Genomic DNA, 15,720 nt, shown 5'->3' with positions numbered 1-15,720 from the left:
ACACACACACACACACACACACACACACACACACACACGGCCCAGAGTTCAGGCCCCATGACACACACACACACACACACAAAAGTTTAAGCTGCAGGACCAGCATATACACATAAACACACACAAAAATAACATATAACAATCATCATATGCTTTTCCCCCATAGATTTAAATGTCTTTTTTCAATGTATTATCATTTATACCTGGTCAATGACTTCAATTTCATGTTCTTTATTTTTCATTTCAAGAGCAAATTGTTCCTTGATAATAGTCTCAATCTTCTGGACAGCAGCATCTCGAGCTACATAAGAAATATAAAGTATGTCCAAGCCCAATTCAGTAGTTGTCTTGATTTGGTCAACAAGCAACAGAAACAAGAACAAAGCACTGAGAGGACTATTGTATCACTGTGTGACATTCCTGTAAAAATGATGGATCTAATCACAATGAAACATCAGACAAAACCAAACCAAAGACATTCTACAGAAATAATTGGCCTGTATCATTCATTTAGTCAAGTCAAAAAAGACCAAGAAGAGTTTGAGGAAACTGAAAAGAAACTGAAGAGATATGACAACTAAATTCTCAGTGTGACCTCAATAAATTCTGAAAGAGAAAAATCTGGTTGTAAAATACATGCCTGGGACAACTTGTCACATAATATAACAATGTTAAAATGTCTTGGTTTGGGGGCTGGGAACATGCATTAGTGGTAGAGTGCTTGCCTAGCATTCATGAAGGCCTGGGTTCAATTCCTCAATACCACATAAACAGAAAAAGCCAGAAGTGGTGCTGTTTCACAAGGGGTAGAGTGCTAGCCTTGAGCTAAAGAAGCTCACGGACAATGCTCAGACCCTGAGTTCAAGCCTCAGGACTGGCAAAAAAAAGTTAAGTTTTGATCACTGTATTGTGGTTATATAAAAGAATGCTCTGAAGTAATATGTCTAAGATGGGTGCTGATGGCTCATGCCTGTAATCCTAGCTACTCAAGAAGATCTAAGGATCACAGTTCAAAGTCAGCACAAGCAGGAAAGTCCAAGAAACTCATCTCCAAATAAACACCAAAAAGATAAATAAATAAAAAAACCAAACCAGAAATAGAGCTGTGACTCAAGTGGTAGAGCACTAGCTTTGAGCAAAAAAGCTCAAGGACAGTGCCCAGGCCCTGAGTTCAAGCTCTAGGACCAGCACTAAAAAGAAAAAAAAAAAAGAAAAGAAAAAAAGATATGTCTAACTTTTTTCCCAAATAAATCTAGTATAGATCTTAAATGTCCCCTAAATGCCATGTGCTAAAAGTATGGTCCTCAGCTGATGAAGCAATTGAGGTAGTGGAAACTCCAGAAGTGGCCTACTAGAAGGAAGTAGCTCACTGGGTATGAAGGGAACATTTTTCCCTAGCTCTATGGTTGGCCTGCTGATTCTCCAAGCTCTGGTTCCTGGCTGCCATTTAGTGAGCAGCCTCCTCTATTATACTACCAGACATTCTACCAATCTGAGGATCAAAGTAAGGGAGACATGGCTTGGACTGAAACCATGAATCTAAATAAATCCAGGTGCTGGTGGCTCCCACTTGTACTCCTACTCAAGAGGCTGAGATCTGAGGATCACAGTTCAAAGCCAGCCTGGGCAGGAAAGTTGGTAAGATTTTTTTCTTTTGCTGGTCCAAAGGCTTGATTTTAGAGCCTGGGTACTATCCTGGAGCTTCTTTTGCTAAAGGCTAGTACACTACAACTTAAGCCACAATGCCACTTCTGGCATTTTCTCTGATTTAACTCGAGATGAGTCTCACAGACTTTCTAGCACGTGCTGGCTTCAAATCGAAATCCTCAGATCTCAGCCTCCTGCATAGCTAGGATTACAAGCGTAAGCCACTTATCTCCAATAAACTACACACAAAATTCCAGAAGCAGCACTGTGGTTCAAGCAGTAGAGCACTAGTCTTGAACCTGACAAGTTACGATACAGCACCCAGGCCCCTGTGTTCAAGCCCTAGGACTGGCAAAATAAATAAATAAATATTTCCTTCTTTCATTGACTTCTCAGGCATTTCATCAGTGATAGAAGACTGGCTAACACACATGTAAAAATTTGATTAAATTTAAATTTTAGTCTTTAAAAATTAGTTAGTTTATTTTAATATAGTAAGTCACAAAACAAGTCTGATGAAACTGTTTCTATGCACATTAAAATAACATGCAATCATTAAAATAGCCTTTATATATGTATCACCCATAATCACCTCACATGATTATCCATTATAGTCCAAATATCTTAAAAGACTATAATACAAGAACATGCAAAAATAGCTAAAACTTAAGTCTGTTTCATTACTACCACTTTCACACTCTACTTGATGTGTTTCTACCAAGTTTTCTAGTGGTTTACTGGAGATAAGAATCTCACAACTTTCCTGCCCAGGCTGGCTTTGAACTGTAATCCTCAGAACCAGATCTGCCCATTTTTTGGGGGTGGGGGGGTGTATGGGTGGGGGGAGGGGTCCAGTCGTGGGGCCTGAACTCAGGGCCTGAGCGCTGTCCCTGAGCTCTTCAGCTCAAGACTAGTGCTCTACCACTTGAGCCACAGCGCCATTTCTGGTTTTTTTTCTTTTTGCTTATGTGGTGCTGAGGAATCGAACCCAGGGCCTCATGCATGCAAGACAAGAGCTCTACCACTGAGCCACCTTCTCAGCCCCCCAGATCTGCCTTTTATACAACCATTATGTACTTTTTTTTGGTCACTTATGGGGCTTGAGCTCTGGGCCTGGGCGCTGTCCCTCAGCTCTGCAGCTCAAGGCTAGCACTTTACCACTTGAGCTACAGTGCCACTTCCGGTTTTTTGATGGTTAATTGGAGATACGAGTAAAGGCCTGCCCAGGTTAGCTTTGAACCTCGATCCTCAGATCTCAGCCTGCTGAATAGCTAGGATTAAGGTATGAGCCACCAGCGCCTGGCATTATGTACTATTATACGAAATACTTAACAACTCCCTCTTACAACCTCCTCTGAATTATATACACAGATGTGGAAATTAATTTCATTTCTTAAGAGTGAAGGTAAATGTAAACTAAGAAATAATTTCCTAAGGCAAGTCAATTTTTATTATTATTAGTAAGTAGTTGTACTAAGGGACAATGAAGACAATGCTTCTTGATCTATGTCATCCCTTCCTTCATTCTCCCCCTTCAAGTGACATAGTTCTTTTTTTTTTTAATTGTGAAAATACCATACAAAGGGGTTACAATTACATGGGCAAGATAATGAGTACATTTCTTATCAAGCATTGTTGCCTCCTCCTTTGTTTCCTCTTCCCATCCCTTTCCATCTCCCCCCCACCCCACCCGTCATAGTTCATTTTTTATACCATGTATTTTGGGTTAGTCAATTTCTACCTGAATTCTCAATTGCTTTTTGTCGCTTATTTGGAAGGGCCACAGCTATATCTTCATAATCAGGGTCAGTTTCTTTAATTGTTCTCTTGATTCCGGACATGGTGATATTCAGTTCTTCACTGTAAAACAGTAAGTTAACAAATAAGTAACATTATGCACATAGGTAAATGCTATATAATACATAAAAGTTGATGTAGCCAGGTGCTGGTGGCTCATGCTTATAATAAGGCTGAGATCTGAGAATCCAGGTTCTAAGTCAACCTAAGCAGAAAAATTCATTAGACTCTTATCTCCAACTAAAAAGCAAGAAGCCAGAAGTAAAGATATAGTTCAAGGCATCAGCCTTGAGAAAAAAAGCTAAGCAAGAGCCGGGCACCGGTGGTTCACGCCACCTAGCTACTCAGGAGGCTGAGATTTGAGGATTCTGGTTCAAAAGCAAGCCCGGGCAGGAAAGTCAGTGAGACTCTTGTCTCCAATTAACCACCAGAAAACCAGAAGTGGTGCTGTGGCTCAAGTGGTAGAATGCTAGCTTTGAACTGAAGAGCTCAGGGACAGTACCCAGGCCTAGAGTTCAAGCCCTACAACTAACACACACATAAAAAAGCTAAGCAAGGGAGCAAAGCCCTGAGTTCAAGTTTCACTACTGGCACACACATACACAAGGAAAGTTGCTAAATAAAGAAAAATGGCTGAGTATGGCGACTCAAGCCTATAATCCTAGCTACTTGGAAGAATAATGTTCAAGACCAGCTCAGGCAAAAAACAAGTTCTTGAGACTATCTCAACCAATATCTGGGGGCAGTGACAGAACACTTGATATCCTAGCTGTGGGCAAGACAATGGCTAGGGGAATGGTATGAGTCTGTCATCCCAGCAATAGGAGAAGCATAAGATCACAGCCTGGGAAAGCAAGAGCATGAGTGAAATCTTACCTTGAAAATCACCAGTTCTACTGGGTGGTAAGAGCACCTGCCTAGCAAGTTTGGGGCTGAGTTCAATTTCCAGTACCACCAAAACAGAAACAACCCAACAAACAAACCACAGACAACTGTGTTTAGTCCATCTTAGAGATATATATGAGCACTTGATATGGGTGGGGTGATTCATTATGGAATGGTAGCTATGTAAAGCCTAGATCCAAGAGAACATTTTTTTCTCTGTTGTATTGTGTAACATCACTATGCTTCATGCATTTGTAACTATCCTAGCAATTTATTAAATGTTAGTTGATAATCATGAGTCAATTGCTATAATTTGGAAAATAAATATTTTTGGAGCACCCTAGAATCTAATTACTATCTTTGTAAAGTTAATTAAAAAAAAAAGGCAGTTTTGTTTCTTCTTTGTTCTGTAATTGAACAGAGAAAAACTCTGGTAGTTATATAAGCCTTACTCCTTCCTGAGTGCAGACGGGACACTGGTGGCTCACGCCTGTAATCCTAGCTACTCAAGAGGCTGAGATCTGAGGATCGAGGTTCAAAGCCAGTCTGGGCAGGAACGTCTGTGAGACTCTTATGTCCAATAAACCACTAGAAAACTGGATGTGGTGCCGTGGCTTAAGCGGTAGAGCACTCGCCTTGAGCTGAAGAGCGCAGGGACAGCACCCAAGCCCAGAGTTCAAGCCCCACAACTGACGCAAGAAAAAAAAAAAAAAACCCAAACCAAAATCCTCTACCTTCTACTCACAAATAAATCTCAAAACAGAGGTCAGACAATTCACCAAAGTGCTTCCTCAGTGGCCAAAAGTCTTATAGAACGTATGGTATTTTATAGGATTATCTGTAAAGCAGAGGCCACCAAGTCAAGCATCATCCTCACTCATCTATAAAACTCATGATGTGTTGGAGCTGGGAATATGGCTTAATGGTAGAGTGCTTACATAGCATGCATAAAGCCCAAGGTTCAATTCCTCAGTACCATATAAACAGAAAAAGCTGGAAATGGTGCTGTGGCTCAAGTGGTAGAGTGCTAGCCTTGAGCAAAAGAAGCTCAGAGACAGTGCCCTGGCCCAGAGTCTGCAAAAAAAAAAAAAGCTTAAGGAAGATTCTGCTCTGAACATTCTTAAATAAACCAGGTTTGCTGCTATCTAGCAAAAACAATAAATACTAAACTACACACATGCCACATTTAAGTAAATTCTAGCTAAAGCCAGGCACATCTGCTGAGGCAGGCTCTCACAAATGACCCAGGATTAAATTACATTCAGGATTCTTCTTGCCTGGCTTTTAGATTTATGAAAAGGAAATGTGAGCAGCTGTTGGAAATTGTCAACTCAACTTTGAAACAAAATGTCCTAATGCTCTTCAGGTTTTGAACTTGTGATGGTGATGTGAACTATTTTTTTTTTAATCTGTTACTCTCACAATCTGTGAGAACAGATTTTCTCTATATTACTGGACCAAAACCAAATACGTGGATGGAAATCAAATAAATAATTTTTCAGGGCTAAGACTATTACTGTATCTATTCCTCCAACTTAAAATTTCTACCTCATCAAAACGGCCTATTATAAAACTCAAATATTGTCCATTCAACACAGAAAATGCTTTTTTCCCACAGCCAACACATGGGGGGGGGGTTCAGTCGTGGGGCTTGAACTCTGGGCCTGGGCACTGTCCCTCAGCTCTTCAGGTCAAGGCTAGTGCTTTATCACTTGAGTCACGGCGCCACTTCTGGCTTTTTTCTTTTTGCTTATGTGGTGCTGAGGAATTGAACCAGGGCCTCATGCATGCAAGGCAAGCACTCTACCACTGAGTAACTTTCCCAGCCCCGAAAATGAAAGCTTTTAAGTAAGTGTACCAGTCCCATTCAAACATCATAAGCAGGTACAAGTTGTTAAGAAAGGCTTAAGACCAAAACCACAGAAAAACTTTTAATGTTCTTTTTTTTTTTTTTTTTTAATTTTTTTTTGGTCCGGTTGTGGGGCCTGAACTCTGGGCCTGGGCACTGTCCCTCAGCTCTTCAGCTCAAGGCTAGTGCTCTACCACTTGAGCCACAGCGCCACTTCCGGCTTTTTTCTTTTTGCTTATGTGGTGCTGAGGAATCGAACTCAGGGCCTTGAGCATGCAAGGCAAGCGCTCTACCACTGAGCCACCTTCCCAGCCCACTTTTAATGTTCTATACTTTGAAATACATTCGCTCACAACATGAACTGAGCACTGATGGCTCACACCTGTTATCCCAGCTAAAGGCTGAGGCCTAAGGATTCAAGCTAGGTTGGGCAGAAAACAAAAAAAATCTTTGAGAGCCATCTCCAATTAACCAGCAGAGAGCTGGGCTGAAAGCATGGCTTAAGTAATAGAGGGCCAGAAATGAGCAAGAAAGATGAACAAGAGCACAGCCCTTACCCCCCCCCCCAAAAAGAAGAGCCAAATCATAACATGCACCATGGTATTTTTGCATGGACATGTTTTCATTTCTCTTGGGTACATATTTTAGGGATGGGATTGCGAGATCATATGGGAATTCTGTGTTTAACTTTTTGAGAAGTTGCCAAACATTTCACAACAGCTGTACCATTTTATATTCTTACAATGTTATGTATTCTGTGGATGAGGAAGGGGGTCCTAGAACTTGAACTAGGTGCTGTCCTTGAGGGTTTTTTTTTTTAATTTGTTTTTTTGTTTTGGCTCAAGGTTAGTGTGCTTAAGCCATAGCTTAGGTTTTTGAGCATACACTTCTACTTTTTGTGGTACTTAGTTGGAGATAAAGAGTCAGCACTGGTGTCTCATAATCCTAGCTACTCAGGAGGCTGAGACTCGAGGCTTGCAGTTCAAAGCCAGCCAGGGCAGAAAAGCTTGTGAAACTATTATCTCTACTCAGAAAAAGCTGAAAGCGGCACTGTGGATCAAGTGGTAGAGTGTTAGCCTTGAGCAAAAGAAGCTCAGGGACAGTGCCTAGGCAGAGTTCAAGCCCCAGTACTGGCAAAAGTAAATAAATAAATAAATTTGGAAAAAAAAAAAAAAAGGTCTCACAAACTTTCAAACCATGATCCTCAGACCTCAGCCTTCTAAGTAGCTAGAATTAAATGTATGAGCCACCAATACTGGCTCCCATTGTGTATTCTTTCAGTTGTTGTTGGTCATGGGGCTTGAACTCAGAGCCTGGGTGCTGCTGCTAAACTCTTTTTAGCTCAATGTTAGTTCTCTACCACTTTGAGCCACAACGTCCCTTCTGGTTTTCTGGTGGCTAATTGGAGGTAAGAGTCTCATGGACTTTCCTTGTCCAAGCTGGTTTTGAACTGTGATCCTCAGATCTCAACCTCCTGAGTGGCTAGAATTATAGGCATAAGCCACTGGCACCCAGCTCTTATTGCATATTCTTGACATACATTTGGCCAGATTATTTGGTCATAGTGTATATGTGGGTGTTTTTTTATTTGTTTTGTTGTCAGTCATGGGGCCTGAACTCTGGGCCTGGGCACTGTCCCTCAAGGCTAGTGCTCTACCACCTGAGCCATAGCATCACTTCTGGCTTTTTCTGCTTATGTGGTGCTGAGGAATCGAACCCAGGGCCTCATGCATGCAAGGCAAGCACTCTTCCACTGAGCAACCTTCCCAGACCCTGGTTGGTTGTTTTCAGACAGGTCTTGCCTCAAACTCGTGGTCCTCAACTTACCAAGCGCTAGAATTTGTAAGTGAATACCACCATGCTCACCTGTGTATATATTTTTAAACTGCTTTATTGTGATATACTGAGATATTACCAACTATACCTATATATAACATAATAATAGTCAATTTTGCTGTAAGAAAATGGATTTCTAAGCAACATATATTTGGGAACTACCTGAGCATAATGTACATTTCACATTTGTCTTTGCATGGTTTCATCTGCAAGACACACTAGGTGAATACAGAAAAGTGTATACCCTGCTGAGTGAGTGCTCTACCACTTGAACCATGCCCCTCAGTCCTTTTCTTTGCTTTAGTTTTCAGGTAGTTTCTCATGGTTTTACCCGAGGCCAGCCTCATACTTCCAGCCTCCTATGGCATCCCAAGTAGCTGTAACCACAAGTACACCACTACACTGGGCTGTCTGAGAATGAGGGTCTCACTGACCAACCTTGAGCCTTAATCTTCCCTATCTTTACCGCTGAAGTAGCTGGGATTATAGTGTTTGCCCCTGTGCCCAGTCCTTTATTGTCTGTTTCTAAATTGAATAATACTTTACACACAGTGAGATACACGGATTTGTGTTTGTGTATATGTCTGTGTGTGCTCGCATGCGTGTGCTGGACCTGGGGCTTGAACTCCAGGCCTGGGCACTGTCCCTGAGCTTTTTTGCTCCAGGATAACGCTCTACTACTTGAGCCACAGTTCCACTTTTGGCTGAATAGCTAGTATTACAGACATGACCCCTTACTACCCAGTGAATTCTGGCCTTTTAATAAGAATTTCCTGTGACTCTACACAGTGAGTGTGTGTGTGTGTATAGCTAGTATTAGACCCCCTCCTACCCAGTGAATTCTGGCCTTTTAATAAGAATTTCCTGTGACTCTACACAGTGAGTGTGTGTGTGTGTATAGCTAGTATTACAGACATGGCCTTTAGTAAGAATTTCCTGTGACTCTACACAGTGTATGTGTGTGTGTAGCTGGAAGTATGGGGCTGGCCTCGGGTAAAACCATTTAGTAAGAATTTCCTGTGACTCTACAGTGTGTGTGTGTGTGTGTGTGTGTGTGTGTGTCTGTGTGTGTGTGTGTGTGTGCGTGTGGCTAGAAGTATGGGGCTGGCCTCGGGTAAAACCATGAGAAACTACCTGAAAACTAAAGCAAAGAAAAGGACTGAGGGGCATGGTTCAAGTGGTAGAGCACTCACTCAGCAGGGTATGCACTTTTCTGTATTCACCTAGTGTGTCTTGCAGATGAAACCATGCAAAGACAGACATGGCCTTTTAGTAAGAATTTCCTGTGACTCTACACAGTGAGTGTGTGTGTGTGTGTGTGTAGCTAGTATTACAGACATGACCCCCTACTACCCAGTGAATTCTGGCCTTTTAATAAGAATTTCCTGTGACTCTACACTGTGTGTGTGTGTGTGTGTGTGTGTGTGCGCGTGCGTGCGTGTGTGTGTGTGTGTGTGTACTTCCTAAATAGCTAGGATTACAGCTGAGAGCCACCAGTGCCTGGTAATTTTCTTATTTTTATTATACAGTTTGAAAGATTATTTTTGTCTTGGAGTTTAACCAAAGTATAAGACATTAAAAGGTTTTCTTATGGTTTTGGTCTTAAACCTTTTTTAACAACTTGTACCTGCTTATAGTGTTTGAATGGAGCTGTTGAAGGCTGATGGGATGTTGGGAGGTAGTGTAACTTTTTGGAGGTAAGACCAAGTGGAAGCAAGTTATGTTATTTCATACTGGAACGCAGCACCATCCTCTTTTTGTTTCCTGATGCTATATGATGACAGCTTTCCTCTGCCACAGGCTCAAAAACTAGAGCCAAATAACCATGAAATCTCTGAAACAATTAAGCCAAAATAAATCTTTCCTTCTTACAAATTATTTCATGTGTCTTGTCAAAGCAAAGAAGGGCTAACAGTGAATAAACATAACAGCATTATTTATAATGGAAAAGTAGAAAACAACCCAAATGTCCATCAATGGATGAATGGCAAAACAAAGCATGGTACATTCTTGCAAAAGTACTATGCAATAAGAAGAAATGCTAGCTGGATGCCAGTGGCTCACACCTGTAATCCTAGCTACTCAGGAGGCTGAGATTTGAAGATTGCAGTTCAAAACCAGCCTGAGCAGGAAAGTCTGTGAAACTCTTATCTCCAATTAACTACCAGAAAACCAGAAGTGGCTCTGTGGCTCAAGTGGTAGAGCACTAGCCTTGAGCTGAAGAGCTCAGGAACAGTATCCAGGCCCAGAGTTCAAGCCCCACAACTGACCAAAATGAAAAAGAAATGCTTGTAACCCAGTGGTACATATGCAAGACTGAGCTTGATCCCTAGAATGCCCATGAACACACATACACACCCCAAATAATAACAAAAACTTAGATAAATAAGAAACGAAGTGCTAATACATGCTATGATATGGATGAGCCCTGAAAACAGCAATGTCAAAGAATCCATCTGCAGTATAGTGCTATTTGTATAAAATTTCTACAAATAGACAAGTCCACAGAAAGCAGCTGCTAGGAGGTAAAGAGAATTGGGACTGACCACTCCTAGATAAGGGGTTTCTTTTGGAGGATAAGAAATGTCATAGAATTTGACATAGTGATGGCTGAACAACTTTGTGACTATTACTAAAAATACCTGAATTACACACCTCACAAGTTAGGTAAGGTAGGCGTCAATGGCTTATGCTCATAATCCTGGCTACTCAGGAGGCTGAGATCTGAGGATCACAGATTTGAAGCCACCTTGGAAATAAGTCTTGTGGACTTTTCTGCCTTTCAACAAGCCAAAAGCCGGAAGTGGAGCTGTGGCTAAGTGGTAGAGTACTGGCTTTGAGCAGAAAAGTTCAGGGACAGCCTCCAGCCCTGAGTTTAAGCTGAAGGACCTGCCAAGAAAAAAAAAAAAAAAAGGCAAACATATCCCCAATGTGCTGACAACTGTGAATGAATACCACCCTCTTCCCCATCACCTTTCTTTAGGCCAAGTAATGATTCCCCTCCACAGCTCATTCTTCCATGAGCAGAATAAACCACCCTATCTAGAAAAACAAGTTCTCCTACCTCTGCAGCTTTGTTATCATCGAAGTTCACATGCTTGAACATCTCAATCACCTTCCAATGCATTCAGATTTCACCTCAACCATCTCTACTTACCAAAGCACTTATCATTTTTCAAAAGACAAATTAAATTCCAACTTATACATGAGGTGAATTTTAACCTTCTAATACTCCATTGTTCTTTTTAGCAATGCTGGGGAACTAATTCAGAGCCTTGCTCAAGATTAGGCAAGGGCTCTACCACTGAACTGCACCTCACTTCTTTTTCGTACTCCTTTAGAGCAGATGATATGAAAATGATGTCATGTTTTCTGAAAAAAAGAGTGCACTGATGTGCAGTTGTGTAGAAAATATACTGAAAGAGGGGTAGGTATAAAGACTTGAGACTGGCCAATTTAAAGAAGAGACAACAAAGATTCATAAAAATCTATGGTTCAATGAAAGAAGAGAAGAAACAAGCATTTCTTCCCACTGCCCTCCCCAGACTGGAGTTTGAACTCAGGGTATTTGATGGTTAGGCAGGTGCTCTATCACCAAGCCTCATCTCCAGTCCCTTTTTACACTGGTTATTTTTGTTAGTTGTGGGGCTTGAATTCTGGGCCTGGGCGCTGTCCCTCAGTTCTTCAGCTCAAGGCTAGCACTCTACCACTTGAGCCACAGCACCACTTCTGGTTTTCTGCTGGTTTATTGGAGATAAAGAGTCTCATGGACTTTGCTGCCCAGGCAGGCTTTGAAGCACGATCCTCAGATCTCAGCCTCTTGAGTAGCTAGGATTATAGACATGTGCCCCATGAGCCCCCAGAGACTGGGTACATTGGTTATTTTTAGGATCTCATTTTTTACCCAGGCTGTACTTGCAGTGATCTTCCTACTGTATGCTTCATACCAAAACCTGGGCTGATGGGGGTGTATCACCACATGGTTTTTTCTTTTCCTCTCTTTTTTCTTTTTTTATTGCTTATTTTTGCAGGTACTAGACTTGAACTTAGGGCTTCCATGCTTTTTTGCTTGATTTTTTTCACTCAAGGCTGACACTCTACAACTTGAGCCATATCTTCAGTTCTGGCTTTTGTTGGTTAACTGGAGATAAAAGAAGTCTCTCAGATTTGTTTATCCAGGCTAGCTTCAAACCTTGATCCTCAGAGCTCAGCCTCCTGAATAGCTAGAATTAGAAGTACAAGCCAGAGTGTCTGGCCAATTTTTTCTGTTGAGATGGGATCTCACAAATTTATTTTTGGGGGGCTGGGAAGGTGGCTCAGTGGTAGAGCGCTTGCCTTGCATGCCTGAGGCCCTGGGTTCGATTCCCCAGCACCACATAAGCAAAAAGAAAAAAAGCCGGAAGTAGCACTGTGGCTCAAGTGGTAGAGCACTAGCCATGAGCTGAAGAGCTGAGGGACAGCACCCAGGCCCAGAGTTCAAGCCCCACGACCGGACCCAAAAAAAAAAAAATTTATTTTTGTCCAGGGCTTGGAAGGTAGCTTAGTGGGAGTGTTTGCCTAAGTGTGCATGAAATCCTAGGTTCGATTAGTCAGCACCACATAAACAGAAAAAGCCAGACATGGTGCTGTGGCTCAAGTGGCAGGGTACTAGTTTTGAGCAGAGCAGCTCAAGGACAAGCCCCAGAACCAAGCCCCCCTACCCCCAAAAAGAGTATTTTTTTCTAATTCCTATGTCTTCACTTCCTTACATCCCATTCAACTAATCTGTTTCCACCTCCCACTTCTGAAATTGTAGACAGCAGACCTCATAACTAAAACCAGCAATCTGCCAAGTGCGACTGCCAATCTTATCAAACATTACAGAAACATTTTAGTCTTCAAGAGGAACCAGTTTCCCATTTCTCCATAGACCTCCTGGTCTGATTTGCTTTTCCTTTGCTGGTACTAGGTTTTGACTGTATTTTTTTTGGGGGGGGGTCTTTTTTTTTTTTTGTACATTGCACTTGTAATTTTGCCATTGAGCTACATCCCAGCCCTGGTACTAGGTTTTGAATTCAAGCTTCATGCTTGCTGGGACAGTGATCTACTACACTGAAGCCACACCTCCTGCCAGATTTTTGCTGGTTATTTTAGAGATGGAAGCTTGAGGACTTTTCTATGCAGGATGGCTTTGAACTACAGTTCTCCAGGTCTCAAGTCTCTTGAGTAGCTAGTATACCATAAACCACCAGGCCCTGGCATCTTTGCTCAATATTCTTCCTCTTTAAACTTCAAATATGGGACCTGAGCCCTATTTGCTTCTCTCCCTACACTTTTTCACTAGTGACCTACCATTTTGAGCCACTGAGACACTTTCTCCCTAAGTGACTTCACCTCTTCTCATACATCTATATGATCATCCCCCAGATTGTTTTTTCGTTTTTGTTTTTGGCAGTCGTAGGGCTTGAACTCTGAGTCTGGGCACTGTCTCTCAGGTCTTCAGCTCAAGGCTAGCGCTCTACCACTTGAGCCATGGCACCACTTCCAGAATTTTGTTTATGTGATGCTGAGGAACTGAACCCAGGGCCTCATGCATGCAAGACAAGCACTTTACCACTGAGTCACCTTCCCACCTCCCCCACCCCCAGCTTGTTTTTGTTGTACTGGTACTGGGGCTTGAACTCAGGGTCTTGACCTCTTGCTTGGCCTTTTAGCTCAAGACTAACACTCTACCGCTTAACCAACACCTTCACTTCTAGCCTTTTGCTGGTTAACTGGAGATAAAACCTCTCGATTTATCTGCTCCAGCTGGCTTTGAACCTTGTTCCTCAAATCTGTCTTCTGAGTAGCTAGGATTACAGGCAAGAGCGACTGGTTTACTCTCAAATTCCTATCTTGAGCCCAAAGTTCCAAACTGGAACATCCAACTGCTTTTTTAACATACCAATTTCATAACTAATACGCATATCAAATTCAACTTATCCTACATAAAACTCGGAATTCTTTCCACCTCCAATTTCTCTCTTCTATTTTCATCTCAGTAAATAGCCTCACCATTTACCTTCTTAGTTGTTCCAAAGTCAAAAAAGCAAGGATTCCTCACTTCATTCCTTTTTCCCTCACCAATCCATTTCCAAGTTTTGTTAATTCGACTTCCAAAATATTTTTTCACCCTTTTACTTTCACATCTCTACTGCTATGAGCCAATCCAAAGCAATAGAAAACAGTGTTCTGTGATTCCTCAGCTCCATCAAGAATTTTCCTTTATTTGGCAGTTCAATTACACTACTAAAACTTTCAAAGACTTCCCATAAAAAAATAAATTCTTGCTAGGTGACAGCAACTCGTCAAACTTGTAATCCTAGCTACTTAGGAGGCTGAGATCTGAGGATCCAGGGACTGGCCAGCCAAGACAGGAAAGAGATTCTTATCTCCATTATTCACCCTTAAGTGGAGAGGTGGCTCAAGTGGTAGAACGCTAGCATTGAGCAAAAAAGCTCAGGTAAAGCACCCAGGTCCTGAGTTCAAGCCCAGTAACAGGCACAAAATGCATAAAAGTAAATAAACAAGGGCTGGGAAGGTGGCTCAGTGGTAGAGTGCTTGCCTTGCATGCATAAGGCCCTGGGTTCGATTCCTTAGCACCACATAAGAAAAAAGAAAAAAGCCGGAAGTGGTGCTGTGGCTCAAGTGGTAGAGTGCTTGCCTTGAGCTGAAGAGCTGAGGGGCAGTGCTCAGGCCCAGAGTCCAAGCCCCATGACTGACAAAATAAATAAGTAAATAAATAAAATTCCATCCATGCAGGGCTGGGAAGCTGGCTCAGTGGTAGAGTGCTTGCTTCGCATGAGGCCCTGGATTCAATTCCTCAGCACCACATAAGCAGAAAAAAGCTGGAAGTGACACTGTGGCTCAAGTGGTAGAGTGCTAGCCCTGAGCTGAAGAGCTGAGGGACAGCAAACAGGCCCAGAGTTCAGGTCCCACGACCGGACCAAACAACAACAACAACAACGTAAATAAACTAATTACTGGGCTGGAGGTGTGGTTCAAGTGCTCAATTCTGGTGGCTCATGTCAATGAACTCAGTTTCCTAGGTGGCTGAGATGTGAGGATCGCAGTTCAAAGCTAGCCAGCCAGGAAAGTTCACAAAAAAATGTATCTCCAATTAAACACCAAAAAGCCAAAGTGGAGCAGTGGCTCAGGCGGTCGGAGGCCAGCCTGAGCTAAAGTTAAGAAAGTGAATTCTGGCCTTAAAGCTCCAGCGCTGACCCTCTCCCTCTCCTTCTCCCCCCCCCCCAAGAAAAATGCCTAAATTTTTGGAGCAACGTGTCAAGGCTGTAGGATACTGGTAATACTTCTCCTCCTCTTGTATTTTTTAGCATCAATCAGTGCATCCTGGGAGAGTGTTCACAAGCGCTTCTCCAGTGTCCAGCAAGGTGCCTTCCACCCGCGGGGGCATCCCTGCGTGGAGCCAGCCTGAGAACCCCTCACCCCTAGGGGGGAGCCGACCGCTGTCCACCCCACCCACCCTTCATCACACCGCAGACTTCTCTGAGTAAACACCCAACTTGCGGGTTGCTCTCCAACCCCCTCCGCAGGCCACCCCGGCGAGCGACCCGAAGCTCGGCCGCTATGGCTGCGGGAACCCTCCGCAAAGGGCCCCCCACCCGCGCAGACGGATCCCGCCTCCGGCCCTCCGAGGCCCGCGACCCTCCCGCACCCAGTCCCCGCCG

General features: G+C 42.8%; 1 long non-coding RNA gene across 1 annotated transcript in view; it reads right to left on the bottom strand.

The window, feature by feature from the left end:
- Nucleotides 1–181: 181 nt before the first annotated feature.
- LOC105998379 overlaps nt 182–15,720 on the bottom strand; it is a 15,900-nt gene continuing 361 nt past the window's right edge. The window contains exons 2-3 of the long non-coding RNA XR_001175697.1: nt 3,389–3,507; nt 182–301 (exon numbers count right to left, since the gene is read on the bottom strand). This is a non-coding gene — a long non-coding RNA (uncharacterized LOC105998379). The remainder of the gene's footprint in view (nt 302–3,388; nt 3,508–15,720) is intronic.

This window comes from Dipodomys ordii, unplaced genomic scaffold (assembly GCF_000151885.1).
Source record: "Dipodomys ordii isolate 6190 unplaced genomic scaffold, Dord_2.0 Scaffold162, whole genome shotgun sequence".
In the NCBI taxonomy this organism is placed as follows: domain Eukaryota; kingdom Metazoa; phylum Chordata; class Mammalia; order Rodentia; family Heteromyidae; genus Dipodomys; species Dipodomys ordii.
Note: the sequence above shows the minus strand (reverse complement) of the source record. Positions and strands in the feature narration are given on the sequence as shown.